General features: G+C 37.7%; 1 protein-coding gene across 1 annotated transcript in view; it reads right to left on the bottom strand.

Annotated features, from left to right (window-relative positions):
- Nucleotides 1-14,071, bottom strand: part of LOC150089661 (uncharacterized protein ZK1073.1-like) — a 505,123-nt gene that overhangs the window by 25,605 nt on the left and 465,447 nt on the right. The gene's annotated exons all lie outside the window — the stretch shown is intronic.

The raw sequence follows: 14,071 nt of genomic DNA, 5'->3' as shown, positions 1-14,071 counted from the left end.
AAAAGTACACTTTAACAAAACTTTAAAAAACTGAGCAATAGACACATCGGGATTTTTTTGTTAAAATAGTTAAGATTGTCTTAGTTGTTGTAGAATGATCATAAAAAAGCTAAAGATGAACATAATAAATTTAATTATGTAAAAGATGGTTGCAGAATTAAAAAATAATCATCACTAATTCGATAATCATAAAACACTGTCACCACAAACAAACTACTGTTTATGCTTCAGCTTCTTCTTCCTCGTAGTCAGATAACAAACCTAGATCATCAACTTTTTTTGAGCTTCTACTACTTTTAAAGAAGGCATGGTGAACCGGAGAGATGTATTTGAGAAGGTATAGCATGTCTCTTTTCTTTAGAAAGTTCAGCATTGTAAGATCACTGTACAACTTTTCTTGTTCAGTACTTTTCAAGCTCTTCGGTTAACCCTCCTTATTGGGTTTGACATTCAGTTCCCTGAAAGGGATGTCTTCATCCAATGTACACTTGTAGAAAATCGTGAACGGGTTTTCCTTTTTCATAATGGAGCCAATATATCTTCAACCAGTTTACATTTTTGCCTTCAACATTCTTCTTCCATTTTATTATGCATTTTTCAAGGGCTTTTGTTTTCAAAAAGTCATCTTGTTGCATCTTTACAACCATAAATCTGTTATGCCTTCTGGCACACTTCACAGTATCATACCATCCATCTGGAACATAGATAACTTTTTTTTTTTCCAGCTTGCTCAATCAGTTAAAAGTCTGAGTTGTTTGGAAAGTAAGAGTGGCCAGAAACTATGAATTTGTGGTCTATGACTTCGACTGAAGTTTCTTGAATCAGTTTCATTAACGATAAGGATACCTTGATGTTCTGATTTTGGCCAGTACCTGTGTCACTGTACACCATCACGTGGGTTTTTTTTTTTTTTTTGTTCAACTTAATATGCTTAGTCAGGCAAGAAGCAATCTTGTGAACTCTGGATGCAATGATCTCATCCCAAACGTCCACGTAGTCAAGGTTATTTGTGGACGTCATGCAAACCTAAATTATAGCTGTACATATTGTACTTATAGTAGGCCTCAGAAGCAGTTAATTTTGGGAATGGCAGGGCTTTTTGTAAATCTATCGTGATTGCATAGATGTTAGAATTTCCTCTGGCCTTTTCCCCCATCAGCCCTTTAGTTTTGATTTCTTGCTTTCTCTGCTTTTGCCAAATGCAAAACATGTTGCCCCTCCAAATCACCTGCCCTTTTCTATGTCAATCGACTGTTTATACTTGCCACAGGCCTTGCAAGTGTCCTTTCGAGGAATGTGAAAATGCAAATTAAATTCTGTGTTGAAGACATCTATAGTAATATTCTTTAAGAGGTTTGTCTCCCTTTGCTCACACCATTCACAATAAAGCACATACATTTTTCTTACGTTTAAGTCAGGGCTAAGGAACTTCCTGTTCGGATTATCTTTTCGAGTGTAATGACTTTGAAATGCTGGATAAATAACTGTTTTTTTTTTTTTTTTTTGTCAGTTATCTTTTGTGTTGCTACATGCTTACCCCTTAAATCTTCTCCTGCAGACTTTTCCCTTACTTTTTCTAAAGCTCTTGTCACCCTTCCATTAGATACAACAAAAGTGTCGGAAAGAATTTTTTACAAACATGTACTGTGGTATTTTCTTTTTGAATGTCAGACAGATTTGTACATTGCTTTCCTCCCTAACTGCCATTCTGAAACCATCTTTGCATTATAGTTTCATGATGTATTCTGTCGAGAAAAATCAGCCATGGATATAAAATTATCAAATTGCTTTCCCCTTTCCTCTTCTGTTAAGGACCTTATGCATCTTTTTTACAACCACAATCTAAGTTTTCAAACTGCTTACACTCAACTTGTGTTCCTTTTGAGTTCACATATGCCTCACCTGAATTGCAAAGTCTTCTGGCTATAGCTCTTTTTGACTCTTTCCTTTTATGTTTCTAGGGCTGAAAGAAGTTTCCTGGCATGCTTTTTCTACTTAATTAGCCTCTTGACATTTCAACTTAAAAGACAACTTAAAATCCTCCATTTATTGAGATTTCAACTTAAAAGAAATATGAAAAAACACCTTGCTACGACAATACAAACTTGAAACATAACCTCCATCATACAAGCTGTTTAGGAACAGAATGGTGTAAGTCAGACTTACTTCACTATGATTCTAAACCTTTTGCTCATATTGTTTAACTATTCAAAATAAGTGCTTACTGCTCTTGGTTAGAACTGCAACTTTGACTTACTTTGCTATGAAACTAAACAGTGGACACCTAGAGAAGGCAGGAAATATGAACATCTCATATAAAATTACTGACTTACACCACTGTGCTTCTCAGCACCCCATATTCATTTGTAATTTACATTCAACCGTTACTTGAACGTACGGTTGAAAGTAAATAATATTCTGCAGAAGCTTTATATCAGAGTTGAGGAAGCAGATCATATATATATATATATAGAATGGTAAATTACCAAAGTTATAGCATGTAGGTTAGTGCAAAATCATCATTTTAACGTAGCCATCTACCAAAGTAATTAATTAATTAAATTGGCATCGTTTTGGTTATATCTCATATTGTGAATGCCTTCACAATGAGTTGCCATGGTATTGTACTACCTTGAATAAATAACACTTCACCAGTGGAGAAGACTACTGTTATTTATTCTCAGCGGATACCACCACCCAGATGGCACCGTTTCAAAGCTTGTTGGCTTCTCTTCGGTGGGTGGGCAGGTACCCTGGTATTGCAATGGTGACAACCCAGTTATGAAGTATAACTTCACAATATGAGAGATGCCTGATGGTGTGCAGTGATATAGACTATAAAATATTTAAGAGCAAATTTAACTACTTTGGTAGATGGCTACGTTAAAATGATGCTTTTGCACTAACCTACACGTTAGTCATTCTACCTCATAGCATGAGGCCGTTGCCCTTAAATATTTTATAGTCTATTTCGCTAGTTTTAAAATTTTCTCCTTCTGAAGTTTTCAAAAAGTTTTTAAATTCTGATCAGGACATATAGTTTTCTTTCACAATAAGTTCGGCTTCTAAATTTTCTAATGAAAGACGGTTTCTCTCTTTCTGCTAAGCAGTTTTCATTAAGCTGAAAACTTTCTGATGAAGCATTTGAATGTGCAATGCTTAATATGGAGCTTACAATTAGACAAATTATTTGCCTCTGGAAATTGAGAAAATTTTTTTCTCAAAATTTCTTGAGAATTTTTTATCACCATGTTTTCTTTTCTTTATTACTCAGTGACGAACAAAATGCCTTTAGACTTTCTAATTTTTCTCTTATTAGAATTAATTTTTAACACATTGGTTAGATTCCAATAACAATTAATTGAAAATACGTAAAATCAATAAATAAGTTTTTTCCCTTTTTATCGGGACAAATGATGGCATTATCGGGAAGCGGAACTTGAAGTTCTAAATCGGGACAATCCCGGCCATATCGGTTGGCCACCCTGGCTATATAGCTGCATTTCTGTCATGATGATGCACTGGTTCTATTCTGTAACCTGGAAAAGAAATCAGGCTTAGAGATGCATAATTACTCACTTTTCCCTTTCATCTTTCTCTGTGAATAGTCTCCCCTAAATTATATGCTCTCATAATTGAATTCTATTGATATCCTTCTCATTTGGTGCCCCAATAGATAATCTGGCTGGCCCCTAAGGTACTTTGTTACCAAGCTCAGTAGCTGGAATAATGGGAATGGCCCAAGTGTCCAATCCTCGAGGAATCCAACTTCTTCATAACCCTTTCTTAAGAGTATCAATAATTACAACCATTTCATTACAGCCTTCCTGCCATTTAACCATCCCACAATCTGTATAAGAATCTTACCTGTGACCCCAATATGTTCCGACATATAAAGCAATATTTCTCTTTCTCAGTCAAATGCTTTGCTAAAGTTCTTATAAAACAAAGTTATTTCCTGCGACATGGTCATAATATTTCAGGTTAGTTAAACAAAATTTTCCATACTTAACATGTGAGCATGAACCACATGTCATTTCAAATGCATGTGCCACTGCAGGTCTCCAGCTTGACCACTTGGCTGTCTTTGCCATTAAATTTAATTAAAACAGTTTTACAGATTCTTGCTTTGAATTTCATTATTCATCTCTAGTTAATAAATTTATTGTCAGGTGTATGCATTAGTCTACTTTGTGATATGTCATGAAATGAAATATGACATATCACAGAGCAAGTTTCACTCTGTGTTAGAGGTGTTGGTCAAAACATTGAAGGCAGATATTGTTGGGATATCAGAGATGAGCAGAACTGGAATTTGGGGAGTACAATGTCTACCGGAAGGATAGACAGGGAGGAGGGGTTGTTCTATTAGTTAAGAAACACATAAAATCCAAGGAAGTGCAGCCAGTCAACATCGCTGGACAGTGCAGTGTCGAGTCAGTTTGGTGTGACATAAGCACTGGGAGATCAAAATTAAGAGTAGGAGTGTGTTATAGGCCTAATGACTGTGATGAGTATAATAAAAAATTGGGCTAAGGTAAAGAAAGTCTGCACGAGAACAACGAGAAATGTCGGATAACTTATGCGGAAAATTAGTTTCCTGACACTGGACTCTAGCGCTACTCGCTCGGTAAACAGACGGTAGGTGTTATCGGTCTGGAGCAGAAATCGAGAAGGATATATTGATTGACAGGTAGATGTGGCAAACGATGAAATGATTGGTGGTGGGTGCGACAGACGACAAGCTACTATGTAGTCATTGGTTGGCATTATAATGTGTATTTACCAGTAAAGAACGGTGCATAATAGTTTTGTAATGAACAGTAAACAGGTAATAGTAGCGATGAATCTTTTAAGGTGCTGATTGATGTTATGATACATGTGTATCCTCATGAGTGTCTAAAAATAAAAGTACAGTAATAAAAAATTAATATTTATTAATAATAATTAATTAATATTATAAAATTGTTAATAAACAATTTATGTGCTAGTCCACCCATGATTCTAAAGAAAAAAGGTTAGGTTACCCCTCCATTTCGGGAGGGGGTCAAGCTCCCATGGGATTCAAGTGGAGGTAACCAGACCTTTTTTCACCATGAGGGCATATTATTGAACAAGAAAATAAAAATACAGTCATATAAAAAAATTTATTTTTTTTATGAATGTATTTCTAAATATGACTGATTCTAAAGAAAAAAGGTTAGGTTGCCCCCTTCACTTTGGGAGGGGTTCATGGGATTCAATTCGAGGTAAACTGACCTTTTTTCACCATTACGAAATACTGTAATGGTGAAAAAAGGTTAGGGCATGTGCGATTAGAAAGTTACCATTAGAGCTACTAAAGTGATACTAAACCGATGTTATTGTGTGTTGTGTTTTCGCACCAATCAGCACATCATTTGCCACCCCTACCTGTCAATCAATATTTCGTTCTTGACTTTGCTCCAGACTGATAACACCTACTGTCTGTTTACAGAGTAAGCAGCGCTAGAGTGCCCTATTGGGAAACTAATTTTCCGCATAAGTTATCCGACATTTCTCGTCGTTCTCGTGCATGCTTTCTTTACCTTCGCCAAAATTTGTACAAGGAAATAGAGTGGGCCAGTAAATCAGAGTCTTATAATGGGAGATTTTAATTTCCGGGATATTGACTGGAATTTGTGGGTTGGTCACTCACACACTAGCAAGGCTTTTGTGGATTTATTGGATGATTGTTTTCAACAGCAGCATTTTCGGAAGGTAACTAGAGGGAGAAATACTCTTGATCTTATTATCAGTAGTGATTATTCATGCATTATTCTCTGCCGAATTCTGGCTTCTAAAATGGGCCAACAGCAAACTCCACCTTCCCCCAGCTCTTGGATCAACACAGTTAGCAGAAGCTCTTCAACTATACAGGCTCCGGTCCTACATCGGAGAAAGAAGGCTGCTGTTCACCATCAAGATGGCCACCGGTAAAATTACAGAGCCAAACTTCTGGGATCGCTGCTCTTGGCGCATTCCTCCCCCTTATCTCTGGTCTTCAGCACAGCTGCTAGCAAACCGTAACAGGCTAGTACTAACCGACAGATTCCTGCCAAAGCAAATGCCGCCCTCACTGCAAGCCATCGACGGGGACCTCCAAGAAGTGGTCAATAATAAAAAATACAGGAAGGGTATTCTCGTCGAACTGAAAATGTAAAACTGTGCTTTGTTAATAATCTGATGTAACTTATGTTTTTCTCATGTATCTTTTGTAAATATGTTTTGTAAACCCCTGGCACCACCATGCCGTGACGGGACTAACTGTATGTCTATCATTGCTGCAATTAAAGATTCTATTCTATTCTATTAAGAATCTGCAGATAAAGGAACCACTAGGAGGCAGTGATCACAGTGTGCTGAAGTGGGATTTACTCGGAAGTAACTACCATCAGGGATAAAGGGAAGTGTTTTTGCTTTCATAAAAGCCACTACAGTGGTCTGAAATAGTATTATTTAAATTCTATACGGTGGGACCAACTGAAGATGTTACAAACAGGAAATTCAAAATGGGAGGCATTCAAAGAATTAATCTGGGAAGCTACTAGGCTTTACATACCAACTAAGAAACGTTGTTCAAGGTTTAGGCCAAAATGGATGTCAGATGAACTAATGAGACATGTGGCAGAGAAGAAAAATGCATGGGATACATATAAATTAATGGGTGACGTGGAAGTCTACGATAGATATAAGCTGGTCTGTAACCAAGTCACAAAGGAGATAAGGCAGGCAAAGGCATATTATGAGAAATCTTTGGCAAATGAATGAAAGAAAAACAGCAAAGAGTTCTTTACCGATGTAAACTCCAGAAGGAAAGGGATGAATCAGATTGGCCGACTGGATATTGATGGTTCAACTGTTGATGATCCTGCTCAGGTGGCTAACAAACTAAACAAGTATTTTGCATCTACATTCACACATGAGGAGTTATTCAGGAAGGGGAATGCCAGAGGTGAATTAAACTCTGGCAGTTAGCTAGATGATTTTGTAATAACTGAGAGGAAAGTGGAGGAGAAATTGTTGAGGATAAATATTAAAAAGGCAACCGGAGTGGATGGGGTCTATCCAGTTATATTAAAGGAGACAGCAAACAAAGTAAGCAAACCCTTAGCCATAATTATGAGAGCTTCCTTGGACTCAGGGTAGGTACTCATGGACTGGAGATGTGCAAATATGACCCCAATTCATAAAGGAGGATCAAAGGGCGAAGCTAGTAGTAGTAGTGGCATGTGACGCAAGAAAGCAAATGTATGCAGCATCAGCCAAAAAAAAAAAAAATCACACCATTCCCTCCAAATGCCTGTCCAGTTCCTCCTTAAATTTATTTAACCTATCAACTTCCACAACAACAGATGGAAGTTTGTTCCAGCAATTAACCACCCGCTGGCTAAAGGCAAATTTCCGCACATCTATTCTACATCTGTCTTTTCTTAATTTGAATTTATGCCCCCTTAGGTTCGTAATCTGAACAAGTGGAAGGATCCCATCAGAATTCAGCGTGCTCAACCCATACAAGGCCTTATACACGTCAAAAAGTAATTATAGACCTGTTAGTTTAACTTCTGTTTCAGGGAAATTAATGGAGGCACTGGTTAAAGGAGCACTACAGGATCATCTAGGCAAGACTTCAGTTATAGCTCAGACACAGCAGTGTGGTATTGGAAGCAAATTGCTGCTATGAACAAAGGGATGGTTGACTGGGAGAAGACAGAGTGGTAATTAATGGACACTGCTCTTTGTGGACTAACGTTATTAGTGGAGTCCTTCAGGGTTCAGTGTTGGGTTCCATTGTTGTTTTCTGTATTTATAAATGATATTGATGATGGTATATCAAGCTTAATGTCCAAGTTTGCAGACGATACGAAGGTTTGCAGGGATGTTAAGGACACTAATGACAGTACGCTACTGCAACAGGATCTAGAAAAGTTGAGCAGATGGGCTGAGAGGTGGCAAATGAAGTTTAACACTGAAAAATGTAAAGTACTACATATGGGAAGCAATAACCTGGAATTTTTCTAGCAAGGATAAGGAGATGATTATCCCCTTTTATAAGGCAATGATCAGGCCACACCTTGAGTACTGTATACAGGTCTAGAGGCATCATTTTAAGAAGGAGGTAGAGCTGTTTGAATGAGTACAGAGAAGGGCAACAAGATTAGTGAATGGAACAAAGGGTTGCTCTTACGAAGAAAGGCTTAAGTTTTGAAAATTAGTGTCTGGAGACTAAGCACCGGTGAGGTGATCTGATAGAGGTGTATAAAGCCTTGAATGGTTTGAGCATGCTCAATGCCGATGGGATTCTTCCTCTTTCTTAGAATAATCACCTGAGAGGGCATAAATTCAAATTGAGGAAAGACAGTTGTAGGATAGATGTGCGGAAGTTTGCCGTTAGCCAGCAGGTAGTTGATTGGTGGAACAGACTTCCATCTTTTGTTGTGGAAGTTGATAGCCTAAATAAATTTTAAGGCTGAGCTGGACAGGTGTTTGGACAGTACCTCTTTTGCTGCTCCTTTTAATATAATTGGATAGATTCCACAGCTCCAGGTGCTTTCTTTACTTTTCGTTTACTAACAATTTCCCTCCCACTGTCTTTTCAGTATTTAGCTTCAGATTATAACTGTATATGTCTAGTATTCCCATCTGTACATCAGTAATACTGATAAGTTGGAGGAATAATTAATTATTGCAGCACTTACATTTTGCTTAATACAGTGAAATGTAGAACGTTTCAGTCATTGTAAAAGACTTCATTCAGTGCATTTTTTACATGCTGCAAGTTAAATAACTTTATGAAATAAAATGACTACTGCTAATTTATTTAACTCTTTCATTCAATGAGTTCATCAAAGATGTGTGTGAGGCGCCTCCGTAGCCAGGTGGGAAGGAGCAGCAGTGTGTAGCACACGCTTCTTGATTAGACTGGGGTTCGAGCCCGTCACCACCAAATACGGAGGATGCGGAAAGGTCAGGGAATGACCACCGCACATCCCGGAGCAATATGGCCTTAGTTGCTAATGCTCCTAAAAACCAAACAAACAAACAACATCAAAGATGTGGGCTCACAGCAGTGAAGTTTCTCCTGTGGTGTGAATTCTTGGGGAATTTTTAAAAAATTGTAAAAATTAAAACTTCAATGCTTTTTTTTTTACTTAAATGCTTTTAACTTATTTATGCCCAGCATCTTTTAGCTAGTCAGCCTAAAAAAATATTCATAGAAAATGGAAAACTACTATGCCCACATGTTCCAGGAGCCTTTGGAGAGAATATACTCAGTGTTGTTTGTGACTTATAATATGAATAGGATATAGGTTTGTTGTTGGCACTTTTCAAATAAGCCAAATTTTCGATTTTCATACATACCCTATTCACATAGGTAATTGTTTCATTATTTGTTAATTCTCAAAGTATCATTTGGGGTGTTTGAGAGCCACCTTAGTTAAAGTGTACCAGGACTGGCGTCAAAATGGTCAAACAACGACCCAACAGCAAAACTGCAAAGGTCAGCGAAAGGTTGATGTTAGAAGTGAGTGCTGGGTCCAACGACTCGTACAGGTGAACAGGCGCAGCACTGTTGAAGAGTTGACTACCCAATACAACATTTGCCAACCCAGAACAAAATATCTGGCATGACCATGCGTTGCATGCTTGCACGTATCGGCTATACCAGCAGATGACTCCTATGGCATCCTCTCCTAACCAAGGTACATCAGTGTAAAAGACTCGCCTGGTGCAAAGAGCATGCAAGTTGGATGTTAGAAGACTGGAAGAAGGTGTGCTGGTCAGATGAGTCACGTTATTTACTCCACACAGTGGATTGTCGTGTACAGATTTGACGTCAACAACATGAGGCTCTTGATCCATCATGCATGGTATCAAAAGTGCAGGCCGATGGAGGCTGTTGTATGGTGTGGGGCATGTTTCATTGGCAGGAACTTGAACCCATGGTGCATGTGGAACAATGTATCACTGGTCTCCGCTATCGTCAACTGCTTGCTGACTGTGTACACCCCGAATGGCGATGGTGTCTTCCAAGATGACAATGCGCCGAGCCATTGGGGACTTGTGCAGGAATGTTTTGAGGAACACAGTTCTGACTTCCAGAATATCAATTGGCCTCCAAATTTCCTCCAATATCAATCCCATGGAGCATTTGTGGGACACTATGGAAAGGTATATCAGACGTCTGGATACACCAATCACCTCCATACATGCATTGCTGACCACGTTATGCATAGCTTGGTTGGCCATACCTACAGAATGCTTCCGACATCTTGTTTAATCAATGCCACATTGGATTGCTGCTGTACTGAGGGTAAAAGGAGGACCTACGAGGTATTAGGTAGGTGGTTATAATTCAGTGATCACTCAGTGTATGTTTTGACAAATTTTTTACTAGTATAAAGCTAATGGCAAATTTAAAAGAGATTAAAAAAAAAAGGATAGAGGCTTGTTTGACTTTATAACAAATGCAAATGAAGTATTGGTGTGTAGCTGGAATGATAATAATGTTGAGCCTTTGTTCGAATGCAGTGAGGGTTAAACCTATTATTCAGGCTTCACATTATTCATCAGTATCTAAAAAGCATGTACTTAAAAGTTTACAACGAACACATGGGAGGAGTAGACCGAATGGAATAGAATATATCAACATACACAACTGGTATTTGAGGAAAATCAGTATTCTTGGTGTATTACATATTTGATCGAATGCCTGCCAGCATGCAAAAGCAAAGAAGTGCAATGGAGCTATTAGGTTTATGTAACCCCAGGGGCTCACATCTGGTGAGTATGGGATTTGGCACACCCAGGGTCCTGAGCTGGATAATTCATCTTTTTTTTTTTTTTTGGTTTGTTATTGTTTGTTATTTGGTTTTTAGGAGCAGTAGCAACTAAGGCCATATTGCTCCGGGAAATGCGGTGGTCATTCCCTGACCTTTCCGCATCCTCCGTATTTGGTGGTGACGGGCTCAAACCCCGGTCTAATCAAGAAGCGTGTGCTACGCACTGCTGCTCCTTCCCACCTGGCTACAGAGGCACCTTCTTTTTTTTTTTTTTTTTTTTTTTTTTTGGCTGGTGCAGCATAAGCCTCAGGCTTCTTTGCACCATATGTCTGATATTGTAGAACTATAGTTAGATTTTATTAGAGCGATATTGAACTTGATATCAATTGATATACATATCAATTTGATATGCATGCACATTGTATTGTTCCCCAAGAAAATCAAACATGTGTGCATTGTCACATGAAAACAACAAGATGTGAGAAATACAATAGAGGGTTACATGTAAAATGCTTCAAGGCTTACCATATTCAGTAACACTTAAATAAAATAAATTTTTTTTTTTTGAAGTATTTTCCTAGCATCCTATATACATAGGACACCTTGCATTTTCATTGTACATCATGTTTTAATGAATAAAACTGCATTTCTCATGTCATTAGAAGAATTCTTTATTATATACAGAAAGCACATTGCTGTATACAACTCCCTTCACGGCTACAAGCCAGGGGTTAATTAGGTTTTAATTGTAATTATTTCTCATATAAGTGTAATTCATAAAAAATTCAGACCTCGGGCATAAATGAGTTAAGTATTAATTTTTTTCTTATTTTTATCTGATTGCCCAACAGGGTGAAAATGTCAGAAATCAAATTTTTAAAAAATAACTTGTAGTTATTATTATTTTTAATGCAGTAATATCCTTTATATCTATTTATTTATTATTTAATTCAGTTTCATTCAGTTTCCTAATTCCAGGAAATTTTGGCCTGTTTAAATCCATTTTAGACACTGGCTGACAATTGTTCCATTGTATAAGGAAATGGTTAGGTGACATCTTGAGTACTGTATACAGGTCCGAAAGCCCCATTTTAGGAAATTCAGCCACTCCCCGACTTACGTAAGGGTTGTGTTTCACGGAACTCTACATCCCTAAATGCTTATGCAGCATTCGCAACTATGTGCACTGAATTTGATTGAAGCAAAAAAGAAATTACATGTTCGGCAAACATGTAAATAGAATTATTTATTCAGTTTTTATCTCATGCATAGGAAAAATTACCCAAGTGTACAAAATGACAAAAATTTCAAAGAGAGAGGAGACAGGTATAATGTCAGCAAGTTTTACCTTTCGAGCATTGTTGCCAGAATTAACTCTCCGGCTGATAAGCACGCTGCTGTGGAGATTTAGGTTTTTTTTTTTTTTTGCAACACATCACAATTTCTCTGCAGCTGCAGAATCGACGGGTGCCTCCGTAGCCAGGTGGGAAGGAGCAGCAGCACATAGCACAAGCTTCTTGATTAGACTGGGGTTTGAGCCCATCACCACCAAATGTGGAGGATGCGGAAAGGTCAAGGGAATGACCACCGCATATTCCCGGAACAATATGGCCTTAGTTGCTAATGGTCCTAAAAACCAAATAACAAACAAACAAACAGCAGAATCGGCACTGGCAACTTCATTGCATACTTTTAACATTTTGGAAACCAGTGTGATGCTTGCCACGAACTTGGCTTGGGGTTTGCTGTTACTTATCCTTAATATCTTCATAAATACTTCTTGCTTTTGCTTGAATGGCCACTGGACTCAGGGGCACTTGCTTCTGAATCTGATTTTCCATCCATATTATTAATAGCTTTTCCATCTTAGATATAGCACCTGAATGCTGTTTTGTGATCACTGTTGATCTTAAATGCGTTGATCCCTTAACATGTGTTCTTTTATATGCACACTGACCTTTGAAATAGTGCTCACTGTTGAAGCCACAAGACTTAATTCCCATACAATAGATGACAAACGTTTTCCTGCTTCTTAATGATTTCCTAGCAGGGCTAGCACTTGCACTTTCTGTTGGTCCGTTTCCCTTCTCCATTAAATAAGTAAATTGGAATGAAGAGAAGATTCTGAAAATTTATTTATGTTTTTTATATGATTGAAGATTTCAGTGAAGGGGGAACACATCACCATAATAACGTAAAAACCCACAAATTCCAGTTATCAATATTATCGCAATTCAATAAGATTGAGTTTATTACTCATTTATAATGGATTGCACTAACAGAAAAGCCCAATGAACCGGATAATTGTTTTTACTGTTTTATGGTAGTGACCTCCAGAAATTTAGGAAAATAACACAAAGGCATTCAAATTTGATTCTTATAACAGAACATATGATAACGATGACCTAAAGTGTAGTGCCATTTCCATTATAAAAATGACCTTTTAGAGAGATAAATAGCATAGTTATATTGCGAAAATGTCAACTTCCGAGGTCTTGGAACGAATTAACAAAAAAAAAAAAAAAAAAAATGTTTTGTTAGGTTCATATTATGATATTTTCATGATACCTCCATTTATTCCTACAGGATGAAAAATACGCTTCCATGATATTTTTTAAGTTTGCACCGGCCAGAAAAATCTTACGTAAAGTCAAATTTCCATAAGTCGAGTATTACGTTAGCCAGGAAGCGGCTGTATATGGAAAAGTCAAATTTCCCTAAGTCGAGGATTACGTTAGCTGGGGAGTAGCTGTACGTGGATCTGTTGGAATGGGGTGCAGAGAAGAGCAAGTCAAGATTAGTCAGGGACACAAAGTCTATCCTTACTATAAAAGACTTCAGTTCTGCAAATTGCAGTCTGGAAATGAGGCACCTGAAAGGGGACCTGATTGAAGTGTTTATGAAAAATGGAGTAAATTAGGATGACAATCTTAATTCTAATCCCACTAAATGTTTCTAAAAGAGATGGAGCAAATATTTTATTTTTTTTAATACAAAGGGTACTAGGAAAGTTTTGCAATACAGCTTTGTTTATTTAATTTTTTCAAAGTAATTTCCTCTACATTCAATACACCTCACCATCCTCCGAAACCAATCTTTAAACCAGTTCTGCCAAGTTTCACTAGGGAGTAAAGCACACTCGTTGTCCCAAGCCCGTAGAAGGTCCTCATCACTGGAAAACCGCCTCCCTTTTAGCTTCATTTTCACATGCAGGAACAGTGCAAAGTCGCAGGGAGCAAGGTCTGGACTGTAGGGAGGGTGCTTGAGAA

This window comes from Mastigoproctus giganteus, chromosome 2, assembly GCF_048544385.1.
Source record: "Mastigoproctus giganteus isolate SK-2022 chromosome 2, ASM4854438v1, whole genome shotgun sequence".
NCBI lineage: Eukaryota > Metazoa > Arthropoda > Arachnida > Uropygi > Thelyphonidae > Mastigoproctus > Mastigoproctus giganteus.
Note: the sequence above shows the minus strand (reverse complement) of the source record. Positions and strands in the feature narration are given on the sequence as shown.